This window comes from Sinocyclocheilus grahami, unplaced genomic scaffold (assembly GCF_001515645.1).
Source record: "Sinocyclocheilus grahami isolate Dianchi unplaced genomic scaffold, SAMN03320097.WGS_v1.1 scaffold1508.1, whole genome shotgun sequence".
Classification (NCBI taxonomy): domain Eukaryota; kingdom Metazoa; phylum Chordata; class Actinopteri; order Cypriniformes; family Cyprinidae; genus Sinocyclocheilus; species Sinocyclocheilus grahami.
Genome location: NW_015506687.1, coordinates 377036 through 394132, shown reverse-complemented (window position 1 = coordinate 394132; position 17097 = coordinate 377036). Strand labels below are relative to the sequence as shown.

The window sequence follows — 17097 nt, the reverse complement described above, 5'->3', positions numbered from 1 at the left end:
AGTGTTTATGTAGTATGTTAGACTAGTTTAAGTGTTTATGTAGTTAATAAAGTCTTACTTGTATCACACTTGACGTTGTTCATTGTTTGCTCATAACTGGAGTCCCTAATCATGCAGATTTATGCTACAGGCTCTGTGTAGAGTTGTACCGTAAGAAAGTTATTTCCCTTAACCAGGAAATTAACGTTCTTAGAATTGACAGACAGTTGACCCTGAGAGGTCAAGTAAATATCTACAGCGGATCTAAATATTTATAATTAATTATAACTAGTTATGATTAGTTATTCATATTTCCCCATTAGCTGATTCGCTACATTGATCAAAGAAATGCAGCCTTGGTAAGCATTTAAAAAATCATACAGACCCCAAATGGTATCTATCATATTGTCACGAATCCTGTCCATGGACTTCCGTTAAATCACCACAAGAGGTCACCCTTTCATTACATTGACTCTCGCACAACAAAAACTGTTGCATATCACCCCTGACTACATATCCCATCATTCATTTCACTGATTGCACACAGCACTGATTGCACACAGCTGTTTCACTGATTGCACACAGCACTGATTGCACAGCTGTTTCATATCACTCACTCACTATATAACACTTACTCAAACTACCATTCTCTGCAGAGTAGTGTTTAGCCTGTTGCCTGTTCCGAGTCTCTGTTTCCTTGTTTTGCCTTGCCTTGCCTTGCCTTGCCTGTTTTCTCGGTTTCTGATTCTTGCCTGTTTCCCTGGATTTATCCCTCTCGTCTCGCCCCTGTGATTCTCTCTGCCAATCATTGACCTCCGCTAGCCCTAGGACTATTCTTGTGTTTTGCCTGCCACATACCTGTTTGCCATTGTTCGACCCTGCCTGTTATGACCACGTCTCTGAAATAAAAGCTTGCAGATGGATCCACACGTCTCACGTCTCATCAGCCTCGTTACACATATATAGTATAGAAATGCTTGAGAAACTACTGAGAAATAATATTAAATTATAATGGCAAACTTCTATTATAAGGTTTTCTTTTGATGGTAGCATTATAAATGAACATATCTGAGAAAAAAAAAAACACTTCCATGTCCTCATTTAAAAACTCACTCACATCAAAAGTACCTTGAGCATACATTTAGAGTATGTATGTTTGTATATTTATAAATGTCTGACAGTATTGAGGGAAAAACTGGCTCTGCAATGCACACAAAAACTAAAAATAAGACAGAAGCCAAGTACACCTGCAAAATAAACAATGAAAAACAAATGAGATATTGAAATTGTAAATGTGCGGATTATTCAAGCAAAAAAGGCAGACTGTTGTTTTCTTCACTGCTTTGTAAAGGTGCAACTCTCTTGCAGACTGGCACAGACTCAATGTGCTTGGTGACATTTACCGTCAACTGTGTTTCTGGAAGGGATCCGACTCTTATCGGACTCCACATGCAGTCTCTCTCTCGCCTTCAGTGCCACCTTTTCTTACCATTCAAGTGCGTCTCAGCAACGAAAATACACCAAAATGTGTTTTTGTTTGGACTTTTTTCTTTTTCTGTTTTTTTTTACAACTTCACTTGAGGACGTATCAAAACAACTGAACAACCTTTTGCTGATCAGTTACTAAGAACTGAACCTAAATCTTGTTTATAAAAAGAGAGGAACTTAAGATTTGAAACTAAGCAGAACTCCCTGCAGAGAGGTGCCTTGATAAGACCAAACCCTCCTTCCCAAATACATCCGAATCACAGCTCATATCAAACAGCAGATGAATCACATGTTGCCGTCAGAAGTAAACGTCCACATGCTGAGGCTCCTTCCACCCCTCTGCGTGGGTATTTACTTTGCTGCAATTGTACCACAACAATAACACACATCAATGGTTTATCAAAGACGCTTTGAAGCGCTTCGTTCTTCGTGATAAATGTCATTCTTCTGAGTGAGTCATCCCAGGGTGTGTGTTGAGTTATTTTGAGGGGACAGCAAATTTACACTGTTATACAAGCTGTACACTCACTACTTTACATTGTAGCAAAGTGTCATTTCTTCAGTGTTGTCACATGAAAAGATATAATAAAATATTTACAAAAATGTGAGGGGTGTACTCACTTCTGTGAGATACTGTGTATATATATATATATATATGAAACTAAAAATGAAATATTGCCACTGTTTAGCAGTAGATATTTGCTTGAAATGGAACAAGTAAATGAAAAGGAGGTGGATGCACAGCTGTGTATTGTACAGAACAGACTGCTGAATTTTTCCGCCACTGATCACAACTGAATCAATCACTCAGCAAAACAAATTGCCAGATTGCAATTTATTTTAATATCTACTAATGAAATAAAAACACCTCCTGAACAACTGGAGATGCTTCCTCTGTAGTGGATCCCAGCTGCATATTATTTAGGAACAAAATCATCCATGGCAAATAATGATGGTGGTGATTTGAAGAACATACCTATGACGTAAGAGAGCAGGACGGCCAACAGCACAGCGGCTGCGATCGCAGACACAGCAGCGCATTTCCAGCTGCAGTACTTGGAGGGTTTCTTCAGCTTGAAGGAGCTCCTGGAGAATGTGTTTCTGGGTAAGAGCCGGGGTGGTGGGGAGTAGACGGTACCACCGGTCAAGGGATAACCTGGTGAAGAGCTGCTGAACAGAGGAGTGCTACCAGATGGCGTCTTGAAAAGGAAGTGTCTACAAGAAGAAAGAAAGCAAAGAAAGATAACACAGCACTTGTCAGCACCTTTTTAACCAACAGAAGAATCATCTCTGTATCTTATCTCTAGACTAAATGTTCTGAAAATTGTCAGTATGTCCACGGCTTTACTGGACAATGATAAATCTCATAAAATATTCTTTAATGAGCTGAATGAGTAAAAAAAAAGCCTGTTTAAGCTTATTTAATGGCTAACTCGGGGGACATTTTCATTTACATTTTCCAGAAGCTCATGTTGTTCATTTTGTTCTCATGCTGTAGTTTTTCTAACAACCAGTTCAATTTGTACAATAATGGCTTTAAATGAGGCTCATTTAACACTGCTCTGATCATTTAAAAAGTATAAGGCATTAGACTGCTACTTTGTGTACTAGTAGTGAAGACTGAATGCATCATAAAGACAACTCCAATCGAATGGTCAGCAGAGAGAATTGATTTTTGTTGTTGTTAAATCCCTGTGCTTGCTAAGACTCAGCAGGATACTGAATAACAGTTCTGAGCACCCTGGACCGCATCAAACCTTTATAATTCAAAAGATTATCACCATCAGACATTACATGAAAGGTCATGGTGATGATAAAGTGGTCAGCAAAGCAACAGTTTACTGTGACATGTTATTGCAAAATAATGCCAGACCTGGTACTGTATCTGTGGTGCACGGGGTCAAAAGTGGGCTGAAAGGGGAAATGTGTGTGTGCGTGTTTGGGGAGGGGGGCAGATGGGAAGGGGATGAAAGCAGACGACGACAGTTGACCAGGAAGCTTTGATGAGCACTAGGTTTGGCTCAGACTGAGGTCCTAGGCTAAACCAGCCTCAGATCTTTGTCCATGTGTCTTGTTCGGGACAGGCGGTCCACTCTGACTCCAACAGGCCTCTCTGTCGCCCCCCTGCTAGGCATCCAACTGCTCCCTGCTGCCCACAGCCAGAACAACTCATGAGAACTGGCATGCAGATCTGAACTGAACTTGCTTAACAGTCTAGAATAACATCTGAAATCATCTACTCAAAATCATGTTATTCTATAGTACTGTTCAACGTTTGGGGTCTGTAAGTTTTTCCAATATTTTTGAAGTCTCCTATGCTCACCAAGAGTGCATTATTTGATGAAACATGCAGAAATATTATATTCATTTAAATATTTTAATATGTATTAAAGTGTAATTTATTTGTGTGATGCAAAGCTGAATTTTTTGTATTTTTTTAAACATTTTTTTCAAGATTCTTTGATTAATAGAAATTTCAAAAGAACTGCATTTATTTGAAATAGAAATCTTTTGTAACATAATAAATGTCTTTCCTGTCTCTTTTGATCAATTTAATGAGTCCTTGCTTGATAAAAGTTTTACAGTGGGAAGTACTCTTTTTATTCCCATGGAACCCAAAGGTTTAAGGATTGTTTTCTATACAATGAAGGAATAAAGTGATGCGCTGTCAAGCATAGCCCACTTACTATGAAACAACACACTATGAAAGTAGTCAATATGACATGCATTTTATTAACAAATCAAGATATTAATGCCACTAGTTATGTGACCAACTTCCAGTTGTGGAAGTGTGAATGTGATTTGGAAGAGTGAATGAGATTTGACAGTTACTGAGAAGATTTTGATTGAATAATGATTTAAAGTTCCAAAATTAAATTTTCTCACACAAATCTATCATATGGATTCAGAATATTGTAGATTATTGTATTTCAATAGCATTTTTCTTTTTTTTGAGCTTGTCAGGCCCTGGTCACTGTATTCTTTATACATATGGGAAAAAACTGCTTTTGAACTGCTCTTCTGAAGATCTCCTGTTTAGTTCCAGAGAAGAAAGAAAGTCATATGAGTTTGGAAAGACATGATGGTGAGAAAAAAATTATAGAATTTTCATTTTAGTTTGAATTGTTCTCATTTCTGCATTTGGTTGCTGCTGCTCATTTCAGTGCTGGAAAGAAGTAACAGGTTGTGAAATGGCACTGTCAGGTTCCTGTGCAGCTGTGGGTTGAATTCACAGCAGAATAAGTGGGTGAGTTTGAACTGTATTTTTCATACGAGCTGGATGAGAGCAGTGAAGTGGGTAGAGAGAAAATCTGTCATTCCCTAGTCCGCTGCCTTTACTTTGTGCGTGTGGCCTCGCACTAAACAGTGCAATCTTGCTGTGCAGTCACGGTCATCTGTGGACAAGCTCTGGCTCAAGGTAACTCTTTCAAGCCTTTACGATTTGTCTGAAAGCATGCAGGCAATCTTTTTTTTCCATTCTAGTTTAATAACACGCAGCACAGTATATGAAACACTGTCTTTCAATAGCAGGGACTTGCTATGTGTCATCATAATAGTATACAAGAAGAAAGCCTAAAAATAAATAAAGCAGTTCAAAATCTATATTTAAAGAGCAGATAATATCCAGAAAAAAGTCAAAATATATTTCATCATATGGCTTGACAGATAAATCAACTTAAGAGAAGTGTTAAAGCCAGACACCGGGGGCCATGTGAATAATCGACCCTCTAGGCCAAATTGCATTACACTGAAGAGGAGAGATGTGTGAAAGGGAGACGGGGATGGATAAATGGAGAAAGACCGAAAAGGAAGGAGAACTAAACGGCCCATAAAAGCGTTAGAGTAGCAACATATTCATACTGTGACCCACAGTCATTAACCCCTGAGCTAAATCTACAAGGTAATGGAAACAACTCTTAGGTTCATTTCTCTCTATTTCTCTCACACACACACACACACACACACACACACACACATTTTCCATTCTAGTTTAATAACACGCAGCACAGTATATGAAACACTGTCTTTCAATAGCAGGGACTTGCTATGTGTCATCATAATAGTATACAAGAAGAAAGCCTAAAAATAAATAAAGCAGTTCAAAATCTATATTTAAAGAGCAGATAATATCCAGAAAAAAGTCAAAATATATTTCATCATATGGCTTGACAGATAAATCAACTTAAGAGAAGTTGTTAAAGCCAGACACCGGGGCCATGTGAATAATCGACCCTCTAGGCCAAAATTGCATTACACTGAAGAGGAGAGATGTGTGAAAGGGAGACGGGGATGGATAAATGGAGAAAGACCGAAAAGGAAGGAGAACTAAGCGGCCCATAAAAGCGTTAGAGTAGCAACATATTCATACTGTGACCCACAGTCATTAACCCCTGAGCTAAATCTACAAGGTAATGGAAACAACTCTTAGGTTCATTTCTCTCTCACACACACACACACACACACACACACAAACGGTGATTAATGAGAACACATACAAAGACAGACAGGACAGACCCCGTGGCTATCAGGCGTGTGACTCAAATCTGCATCATATCTGACGGACACTAATTGCAAAATGGCATGCAGAAGCTAAATTAATTGATACTCAGTCTAACGCTTTTTCAGTGTTGCTGTGTTTTTCACAAGAAGACTATATAACATTAAAGAGACAGACAGACAGACAGATAGACAGACAGATAGATTCCTCAAGATGATGCCCTTATGTTTGTTTATCATTGTTTATCAGTTTACGCCAGAATAGGAATTTCTAGAGCTTTTTCATCACAGTGAATTTAAATTATGAAAGGTTCCTGTTGTACATATGATGCTTCTAATTACTTTTAAGAAAATGTCAAGGTTTTGCACATTTTTATTTGTTAAAAATTTTTTATAACTTGTGTTAGCAAATAAACAGCAGTAAACCAATAAGAGAATGCTTGCCCAACTGGGACATCTCACCAGCAAACCATCCGCAACAACCAGCACAAACAGAGCACGGCCGAGAAACACAGCAATAAGCAAAAACAAGGCAAAGCCGCAAAAAAATCTCACTTTCACAGTAAACACCTTTTCTCTCCTCCTCTGGGAGAGGCGGAAAGGTCCAGAGCAATTAACAAGCAAACATGAGATTTAACAGAGAACGCAAACACAAACATCTCTCAAGGTGAATTAGTATTCCACACATATAGTATTCCAGTCCGAACTGTCCAAAACATTAAGCCTAATTGGGATTTCTGATTCGGTGACAAAGCCTCTGGTTTGGTGTTCAACATCTTTTGCAGGGTCAAGGTCCTTTGCTTGTTTGCATGTAATGACCAAAATATATGGTCACTTCATAGATGCAAGTCTGCTGTTTATTTACACAAACTCAAAATATGATAAATGTCTACAGGAAGCCCAGCCAACCAAAAATGGTTTTATGTTGAGGTCCTTTGAAAGAGCTTGCTAGAGACTCTCTCTCTCTCATTCAGCACATCGATCTACTGCCATCCTCAATATAAGATGCAGTAGCAGAATTCAAAAACCTCAAACTGAGGTTGTTACATTCTGTCCACTTTATTCTTATAAAGTGCAGCTAGCAAAGTGTCTAGATAAGAGCTATTCCCATCCACTTAAGAAAATAATGTCACACAACACGCCTCCATTTTGTACCATTTGGGAATTGAAGCATTCACACTTTGTCCATTGAGATTGGAGAAAAAAACAGCAGTTCAAGTGAGTAAAAATGCATTTTGAATACACAACAATGTCACAAAGTACTGCTACATACTGCTCAGCTCAGATGAAATGTAAACCCATGTAAATGTAAATCCCATAAAAGACAAATGTACAAATGCTTTTGTACAAAAGTACAAATGCTTGATTAAGTACATCATAGTCAGGCCTATACAGCAGGATCTCTGCCCCCTGAAATCCTAGGACTCAACAGTGAGGTAATATTTCAGTTTCAGTTATATTTCAAGTTGAGATTTGTTCTTGCCTCACCACAATTTTCACAGGACCCACCACAAAGAAGTATATTTTTTTTACTGATGTATTTATGTAAATTGTATTATTTAAATTTATTAATGTAATTTATTTTTTTACTTTCACTTTCTATTCATGAAAGAATCCTAAAAAATGGTTTGCACAAAAATATTAAGCAGCATGTTTGTTTCCCTTTCGAAAGGGAACTCAATGCTGCGTCCTCTAGAGGGCGCTAGGGGAATGCCTTCAGCATGACCGGTGTCTGAAGTATGAATGAAAAAATGACAATGCCATTGACATTGGCAGGTGGCAGCCTATGACGTAAACAATAAAGCGAGTGCGGGTATAAAAGCGCACCTGCGGAAAACGTCATCCTCTTCTTTGTCTTCAAGCCTTGTGTACGGAAGCACGTGCGTTTGACTCACGAGGGATAAGGATGCGCTCACTGTTTGCATTCGCGGAACTACTAGAGCAGAGGTCTGTACTCTAGTGTTTGTCAGCATTTGCACGAGCGCGTTCGCCTCTCGAGGGAGTTGAACAAGCTTAATGCGATGCATTCGCGGCGGTTCCTGTTCTTGCCTGATTCTTGAGAGAATTTAGTGTTTGAACAGAGTGTGTTTGGCTCTCAACGGAGATTAGCCACGCTGCGAGATGTGATCACGTTGAGAATGCCTGTATGCCTGATTCTCTTTGAGAATTGAGCGCCTCTCACCCGTTTCGGGTCTCGCATTCGGGTTTCGGGCAGTTAATCAAACCGATCACGGGGATTGTAGGCGGGGCATGGAAGGAATCTGACGAGGAGTGCTTTCTCTTTCAGAATTTTTTGTTTTATTTTATTTCACAGAATAGGAACTGTGTATAATGTGAGATATCTACATTAAGGAAAAGGAGGCTCCTGACTTGGTGTAATGGCAAGTTTTTTTTTGTTGTTAGGCTCTTGTTTGAGCCTCCTTTGAGCCTCTTAGCCCAGGTACGTGAATATTTAGGTTGAGGAGAGAGTTATACTGAGCACTCTGCTCCCCAGTATTTTCATTTGCAGTTATTTCAGGGTTTTTGAGGCTCTCTGTGAGCCTCCCTGATCAGCTGTTCATGACCCTGGAAGCTCCCCCTCCCTTTGAGGGTTGCTATGCTGAGATCACAGTTCCTAGTGTTCTTTCAGCAGAGCTCTGTGGCTGTTTAGGTTGTTATGCTCTGGTGGGCCTCCTTGATAAGTCGCTCTTAGGTTGAGCTTTTGAGTACTCCCCTCACTTGAGGTCTTCGTACTGAGTACGCTGATCCATAAGGGTGGGTGGTTGCACTCCCTTTGCTTCAGAGGGTTGGTATATTGAGTGCTTGCTCCCTAGAGCTCTGTTCGGCACTTAGGAGCATGGTCAGTACTCCTAGCTTAGTACTCCAGCTTTGAGTCGTTAGGCAGTGTACTCCACTCCCTAGAGCTCCGCTTAGACAGTACTATTAGAATGTAGGCTTTATCGTGAGCCTCACTAACGGTGTCTAGCGTTGAGTGTGGTCAGGTCTCCTCTCGTTTAGAGAGTCGTTATGCTGAGCCCGCCACTCTTAAGAGCCCCCCTACCAGGGTTGAGTGTTGTTAGGCTTCCTCTCGGTTAAGAGAGTCATTCTGCTGAAGTCTCCGCTCTCCAGAGCTCCGCTTGGGCAGTACTATTAGTTTGTAGGTTCTTTGGTGAGCCGCGCTAACTGTATCTAGCACTGAGTGTACTCAGGTCTCCTCTCGTTTTAGAGAGTCGTTATGCTGAGCCCGCCACTCTTAAGAGCCCCCCTACCAGGGTTGAGTGTTGTTAGGCTTCCTCTCGGTTAAGAGAGTCATTCTGCTGAAGTCTCCGCTCTCCAGAGCTCCGCTTGGGCAGTACTATTAGTTTGTAGGTTCTTTGGTGAGCCGCGCTAACTGTATCTAGCACTGAGTGTACTCAGGTCTCCTCTCGTTTTAGAGAGTCGTTAGGCTGAGACCTCCACTCTTAAGAGCTCCTAAACTAGGATTGAGTGTTGTTAGGCTCCTCTCGTTTAAGAGAGTCATCCTGCTGAAGCCTCCGCTCTTTAGAACTCCGTCTTTGGCAGTAATATGAGTTTGTAGGCTCTTTTCTTTTTTGAGCCTCACTAACTGCCTCTGGGGTTGAGTGTAGCTAGGTCTCCTCTCACTTTAGACAGTCTTTATGCTGAGACCTCCACTCTTAAGAGTTCCCCTACCAGGATTGAGTGACGTTAGGCTTCCTCTCATTTAAGAGAGTCATCCTGCTGAAGCCTCCGCTCTTTAGAGCTCCGTCTTTGGCAGTAATATGAGTTTGTAGGCATTTTCTTTTTGAGCCTCACTAACTGCCTCTGGCGTTGAGTGTAGCTAGCTCTCCTCTCGCTTTAGAGAGTCGTTATGCTAAGACCTCCACTCTTAAGAGCCCCTCAACTATGGTTGAGTGTTGTTAGGCTTCCTCTCATTTAAGAGAGTCATTCTGCTGAAGCCTCCACTTTGCATAGCTCCGCTTAGGCAGTATTAATGTGTAGGCTCTTGAGCCTCACTAACTGCCCCTGGCGTTGAGTGTAGCCAGGTCTCCTCTCATTCTAGAGAGTCGTTATGCTGAGACCTCCACTCGTAGAGTTCCGTACTTTGGTAGGTGAGCTAGTCTACGACGCTGGCGAGCTTTGAGCCTGCCTGTAGAGGTTTGTGGCTCGGTCCTGGCAAAAGCAATTTGGCTGGTGGCAGGGATGGTGTTCCTTGAGAACGACTTAAGGAATCCAGTTTTTGGGCACTCATCCCTCAGCATGGCCACGTGGGTAGACCGTTCCCCTAGCGCCCTCTAGAGGACACAGCGTTGAGTTCCCTTTCGAAAGGGAACGTCTCAGGTTACGCATGTAACCATGGTTCCCTGAGAACAGGGAAGGAGACGCTGCGTCTCATTGCCATGCTTCGGGCATTCCTGCCACCGTCTCCTTCAGACAAAGACATGGATGACATTTTCCTCAGATGCGCTTTTATACCCGTACTCGCTTTATTGTTTACATCATAGGCTGCCGCCTGCCAATGTCAAGGGCATTGTCGTTTTTTCGTTCATGCCCTCTAGAGGACGCAGCATCTCGTTCCCTGTTCTCAGGGAACCATGGTTCCCTTTCAGTCATGTAGCACGCTGAGGTGGCATTTGTGGATGAGTCATCTTCTGATTGCGGGAAGATGATCATCTCGGAGTCACGGGCCAAGCTCCGTTTCCTCAAGGGGTGGAGTTCCGTTGCCTCTGCCTCGATCTAGTTTTCCTCATGGCAGCAGCCAGGCAGGGGCTACTTCAGGCAGTAGCGCGGGCGGTCTGAGGCAGTTGAGCTGCCAATGGAACGTGCTGGGCTCTCAACAAGGAGCGTATCCTTTGGCGCTCCTCCCGACGACCGGATGTCGATCGCTGCATCGGAGGGTGAGCCGGAGCTTTCTGGAGAGGAAGATTCGGCTGCGCTGCTCTCCTCCAGGATTGTAGCAATGCCTGAATCGGATCCGGAAATAACGGCTATGCTTTCCCGGGCCGCCGTAGGGGTAGGGCTCGAGTGGAGACTTCCACCGTGTCCCGAGCCCTCAAGGTTGGATGAGTGGTTCTTCGGGGTGATCCGTGCTGGTTCTCAGCGCTCCACCTCGGTGCCATTCTTCCCGGAAGTGCATGAGGGTCTCACCAGGTCATGGACGGCACCTTTTACTGCCGGAAATCGATCTGCTGGTTCCTCCTCCCTCACCACCCTCGACAGTGGTGCAGCTAGGGGGTTACAAGGGTCCCCCCGGTGGAGCGGTCTCCTATAATTTTTGATATATTTACGGTAGGAAATTTACAAAATATCTTCATGGAACATGATCTTTACTTAATATCCTAATGATTTTTGTCATAAAAGAATAATCGATAATTTTGACCCATACTGTTCGGCGCGAACGAGACGAGAGACGTGTGGATCCATCTGCAAAGCTTTATTCTTAAACATAGTCAAAACAGACAAGAGTCTGACAATGGCAAACAGGTACTTAGTGGGCAAGACTGAAGAATGATCCAATAAACAGGCGTAGGTCAATCGACGGCAAACATAATCCAAAGGATGAGGCAAGCGAGAAATCCACAGACAGATAATAGCTCAGGCGAGGTGCGAACAGAATCCAAACAACAAGACGAGAAATCCAAGACAGGCAGGTTATCAGGAACAGACAATCAGACAAAACTAGAAACAGGACTAGAACTAGGAACTAGACTAAACTCAGACAGGATACTGGCTCCGTAAAGTGCTACCACTAGGAGAGTGATAAACGCTGACAATACTCAGCGATTAGAGAAGGATTTGAGTGGTTGTTATATAGTGTGTGTGTGATTGGCTGCAGGTGAGTCCAATCAGTGCAATGGAGCATGGGAAATGTAGTCCAGGTTGTGACGTGCAACAGTTTGTGTGGCGTGAGAGTCATTGTAATCAGAAGGCGACCTCTGGTGGCGAGCAGACGGAAGACCACGGACCGGATTCGTGACGCATACAACTTATTGTTGGATATTGCTACAAATATACCCGTGTGACTTATGACTGTTTTTGTGGTCCAGGGTCACATATTGCTGTTTTCATTGTATTTTTGATTAAATAAATGGTGTTGGTGAGCATAAGATACTTCAGAAATATCAAAAAATCCAACAGGCACCAAACGTTATATTTTAATATAAACTATATAAAAACTAAATAAAAATATAAAATAAACTATATATTTTCCGCTACCATTGAATGTGTAGTACTCTCAGCTTAACACATTTTACCATGTTTGATCCTTTCCACAGATCCCCCCCCCCCCACACACACACACACCCCCCACCACCACCAAAATCTGTGCATAGAAGTCTGCAGATTCCACCTGGGCCATTTATATGTCTAGCGACAAAAAAAAGCAGTTAGTAATGGCTGAGATTCAGAGTGGGAAAGGCAAGTCTTTCTTCTCTGTACTTTTCTGCGGAGAAGTTAGAGGCCTGTTAGGGGATGACAAGTCATGTGCAGAACAAGTGAGAGAAATGACACCGGTGTTTCAAACAAGTCCACGGGGAGAGCGATAGAAGTGAAAAAGAAAAGAAAAAGACAGCAGGCATACACACAAGCTCTTCCCTGATGCCTAATAGAGAATCGTCTCCCATTTCAGTCCACTAAGATGGAGTCATTAGCTCCAGCTCAGTGGGGCACTGCAGGAGTTTTAGCCCAAGTAAACCACCTCTAATTGGGCTCCGTCTCTGTGGCAGGACCAGATTTTTTCTGGATAAATACTGAGCTTCCTGAACGAGAGGCTGAAACTTGAGACTATGGAGGAGAGTTCCGAGAGCTCATGTGTTCAGTGCACTCTGATATTGCACTATTAACACACACTCATACTAACACTCAGTTGAGATTTTGATGGTGGTGCGACGTCCCGGAGGAAAATATTTTGAATAAAAAATGTTTCTTCTCTCTGCTGCTCCTCAGAACTGGGCCATTTCTTATGCACTGACGGGAGATAACGATGGAGATCATATTTCATAAGATAATTAGTCTTGCATAGCAAGACACTGTGAGCCTGCATTTTTCAAACCTTTGAGCATCTGGAGTTTCCCCTCTGTTAATGTGAACCAATACCCTTGGGAAAATGTGCATATTAAGGTCCATTTGTGAGATTGACCAGCACAATAAAATAATATATTTTCATCTGTCACCAAGAGATTTAAGATCACACGTACTGTACAGTGGCAATACAACTAAATCCTGGCAACTAACTGAAACTAAAACTTCTAATGCTTCTAACGTAACTAACATATTTCAGTGCAGTAGTTTTTGCGTGACAGTAGTTAAGCTGTTTTCAAAATAGAAAACAGCTTTTCCAGAAACAAGCTATTTTTTCCAACAAGTGATGTTATGGCATGACAACCAGTGCTATGACTAATAAAACACTCTTCTATCTATTTGTAGTAGGGTTGGAAAATCTGAATTAGTTTTATTGAATTAGTTCATTATGATGGTTTGTTTTAGCAAATCAGCTCACTGAATTGGCTCATTTTAAATGGATACAAAGATTTGCTTATTGAATAGCCATCCCTCGATAATATAATCACAAAATTTTAACAGTTTTCTTTTTTTTTAATAATATTTAAATACTGCTGTTTAGTAAATATTACTCAACAAACAGTAAAATAGTAACAAAAAATAAATACATAAATGCTGTTCAGTGAATAAAATTACATATTTTATATTTCAGGATTTCAGGATGTTTTTAGTATTCAGTTTATAATTTTTTATTTTTTAATTTTCAGTTAATTTTTATTTTATTTTAATAGTTAAGTTTATGTATGATTCTACCACCCTAAACCTTCTTCCTAAACCAAGTTTCTCTTCAAATATTCCAGATGATAAAATAAAATATATTGTCGCCTTTAATGTATTGAGCTTCTTTTTTTTGCTTGCATTTTATATTTAAAATATTTGTATATATATTGTAATATTTGTATTTATTTGATATCTTTTTAAAATATTTTAGATCATTTGCTAACCATTTTTTTTTTCGCAAAAGATTAACTTCACGCACCCTAATAGCCAGAGGGCGGACAGCCGCATCAAATAGTGGGTCATATCAACCAACCGACTCCACTACAAAAACATGGCAGAGCTGAGAGTAGCTATAAATCGCCTCTGTAAATACCCGATGGTATTTATCTCATGAAACCGTCGTGAGAAGTGCTGGGTTTGCACTTTGTGGCAGACAGGGCTGTCCAACAGACAAAGCAATATGAAGTAGAGGGTGTTTGAGGTCACGTCCATATGCCCTGAAAGAAGTCATTCTCATCTGCCAGCCAAGGGTAGAGCTTTGAAGTGTCAGGGGATTGTGGGTAGTACGTCCAACGCCTGGAGACAGCTTGATACATTTGAAGGATCTGAGAGTGCATTTGCCTGCGTGTGCGTGGAGAATATTGAAGAAGCAAACCTGTGGCAGCTCAAAACTGTGATGAACTGGGATGCAGCTGCATGCATTGGTGGTAAAAACTCTCTCCGAACTCCTGCCTGCTCCACCTGCGGTCCCCTCGGGTCCAGACTCCCGATCACTGAGACACTTCATCTAATGTGACAGCTGCACATTCCTTATTTTCTGTGACTCTTAACCAATCTGTCACCATATGGCCCTATTCCTCTCTCTCTCTACTACTCTAGCATTCAAAGCAGAACTTTTCGTATCTGTGCACGCCGTTGCAGCCCTGCTTTGCATGCGTGCCATCGCATGACCTATTTTTTAGGCAGCGCTTGCTTCATCTGAAAGTGTCAATTTTTTTATGGGATAGAGCGACAGAGAGAGAGGGGAAGGGATCTGTGCGGAGATGGATGGTGACTGGCACTGATGGACGTGGAGTGTGTGTGAATGTGTGTTTATGCGTGTGTGGCTTGGCTCTTCATGGATTCTGTGGCGTGACGTATATGTGCCGACACGGTATTGGACATGCGACATGGTGCTGGGTGGGGTACTAAAGGAACTGGGTTGTGGTGTGTATCGGAGCACCTGGTGAATAAAACATCTGAACGATAGGGGGATGGGAACCAAAAAAAAAAAGAGAGAGAGAAAGAGAACAAGAAATAGACACAAAAGAGTGTGTGTCTCATAAATAGTGCATACAGCAATAGAGGAGAGTATTGTTGAGTCAAGGGGAGCAACCCTCCAGTCCTGCTAGAAGAGATACACTATACTACACAATAAACAAACAAAAAATACAACCCACAGGGACCCAGCAGAAACAATCCAATGTGTGTGCGAGTATGACAGCCTGTAACTAAATGTTTGGTGAGGGTCTCTGGGTGGCTGGGTGATAAGGGTTTGTGTATTTTGTGGGCTATAATTACATGCAGTGACTGCAAAAATTATATATCCGATGCTCATCTGGCCTCAGTAATGTGTGGAATAGTCATCCATGCTACAGCGCCATTTCACCTCCAGACCAGCAGGGGGCGATTTTGCAATTTGCAATCGCTGACGAGTGTCAAGGACTGATCAAAATATGGCTGAATCACAATTTCCATACTTGTATGCAAAGTCAAGTACTAAAGTTGAAAAAATGTAACGTTAATTTTAATCTATCTATCTATCTATCTATCTATCTATCTATTAAAAAATAATATATATATATATATATATATATATACATATATATGTACTTGAGTATTTACATAAATATATTATTACATACTTATTTTAAATTTTGGCAGTAACGGCATGTAATTATATACCATCATTTACTAAATAACAGTCTGGAAGTGTTCATTCACTTTAGTTTTTTTACTTTGTTCAATATATGTGTATATGTAATTTTATTTAGGGATATATAATTTAGGACAATTACTGTATAATTAGTCACAAAACAAATATAGAGTATATTATTTTATGTAATTTTATTTAAATATAAATGAAAATAATGCATTTAAATAATTATTAATTTTAATGTATGTAAAAATGTATATTATATACTATGTAAAACAATAATTTTGTAAAAGAAATGTATGCAAGCTTTTTTATAATTAGTAAGTGTTCATTTACTATTTTTTATATTCATCCTTTTATATGTACATATTTATATTTGCTAAAAAAAATTAACACAATTAAAATATAATTAGTCACCAAACAAATAGATTCTATTTTATGAAACAATTAATACTGTAACATAATATGAATGAAAATAATTAATGCATTTTAATGATTACTGTTTTATTTCTTATTTTATATCATTTTAATCCTATTCTATAACATATTTTTGTAATATATGCAGATGAAAAACTAAAACAAATATGACAATGCGTCCCCTTTATTAAGACACAACAAAAGGATAATTAAAAGATCATCATTATTGATTACAATGACAAGGAAAATGTATGTTTATCGACATCACACACCATAATATGCAGTCAATAAAAATTTACAATAGCTCTATAATTTTTCGAAAAAGAAATCTGCAACCCTAGCAGGTGTCTTATGGTGTTTTTGTGAAACTTACCGTGTCTCCAGCGGGACACTGCTGTTAAGAGCCCAACTGTCCTGGAGCTGGACGGATTCAGGGGTGGAGGGTCCATCTGTTGCGGCGGCAGTAGGTGCGTGGCTCTGCGGGTTCCGCCGGCTGGCCTGGTTGTTGCGATTGAGAGAATTAGCCGATGACTGGTGGTGGTTGTGCGGGGGAGGCAGAGGAGGTCGAAGGGAGGTCTGACTGTGATGACTGGACGCACCTGAAAGAGAGAGAGAGAAAAGGGAGATTAATCACAGAACATCCCTTCCTTTATGTTCCCTTATAGGATGCTGTCTGTAAAATGCTTTTTAGAGCACAAATTCAGAACAACAAGTTGTTCAGGTTACTTTGATTCAATGGAGCTGTAATCTGTTTACTGTTCAGCAGTCATGTGTGAAACGCTTGTAACTGAAAGGAGGAAAGGTGAAATGCTAGACATTTTGCAACAGAGAGAAGGATCAATTATGGATAATAAGATCTAAGCAGACACAAAAAGAAGACTTTGATCAAATCTATTGCTAGGTGGAGAAATAAAACATGTCTGTTTTTTTATTAGATTAAAGTCTCTATGAGTATGAAAACAAAAATAAATTTATATTGCCTTCTAGCTTCTGACATGCTACAAAAAAAATTTCAATTTGACATTTATAGTTTAATACAGATATAT

The 17097-nt window shown here is 40.5% G+C and overlaps 1 pseudogene; it reads right to left on the bottom strand.

Annotated features, from left to right (window-relative positions):
- The window catches only part of LOC107570808 (teneurin-2-like), a 99598-nt pseudogene that overhangs the window by 48526 nt on the left and 33975 nt on the right, over positions 1–17097 (bottom strand).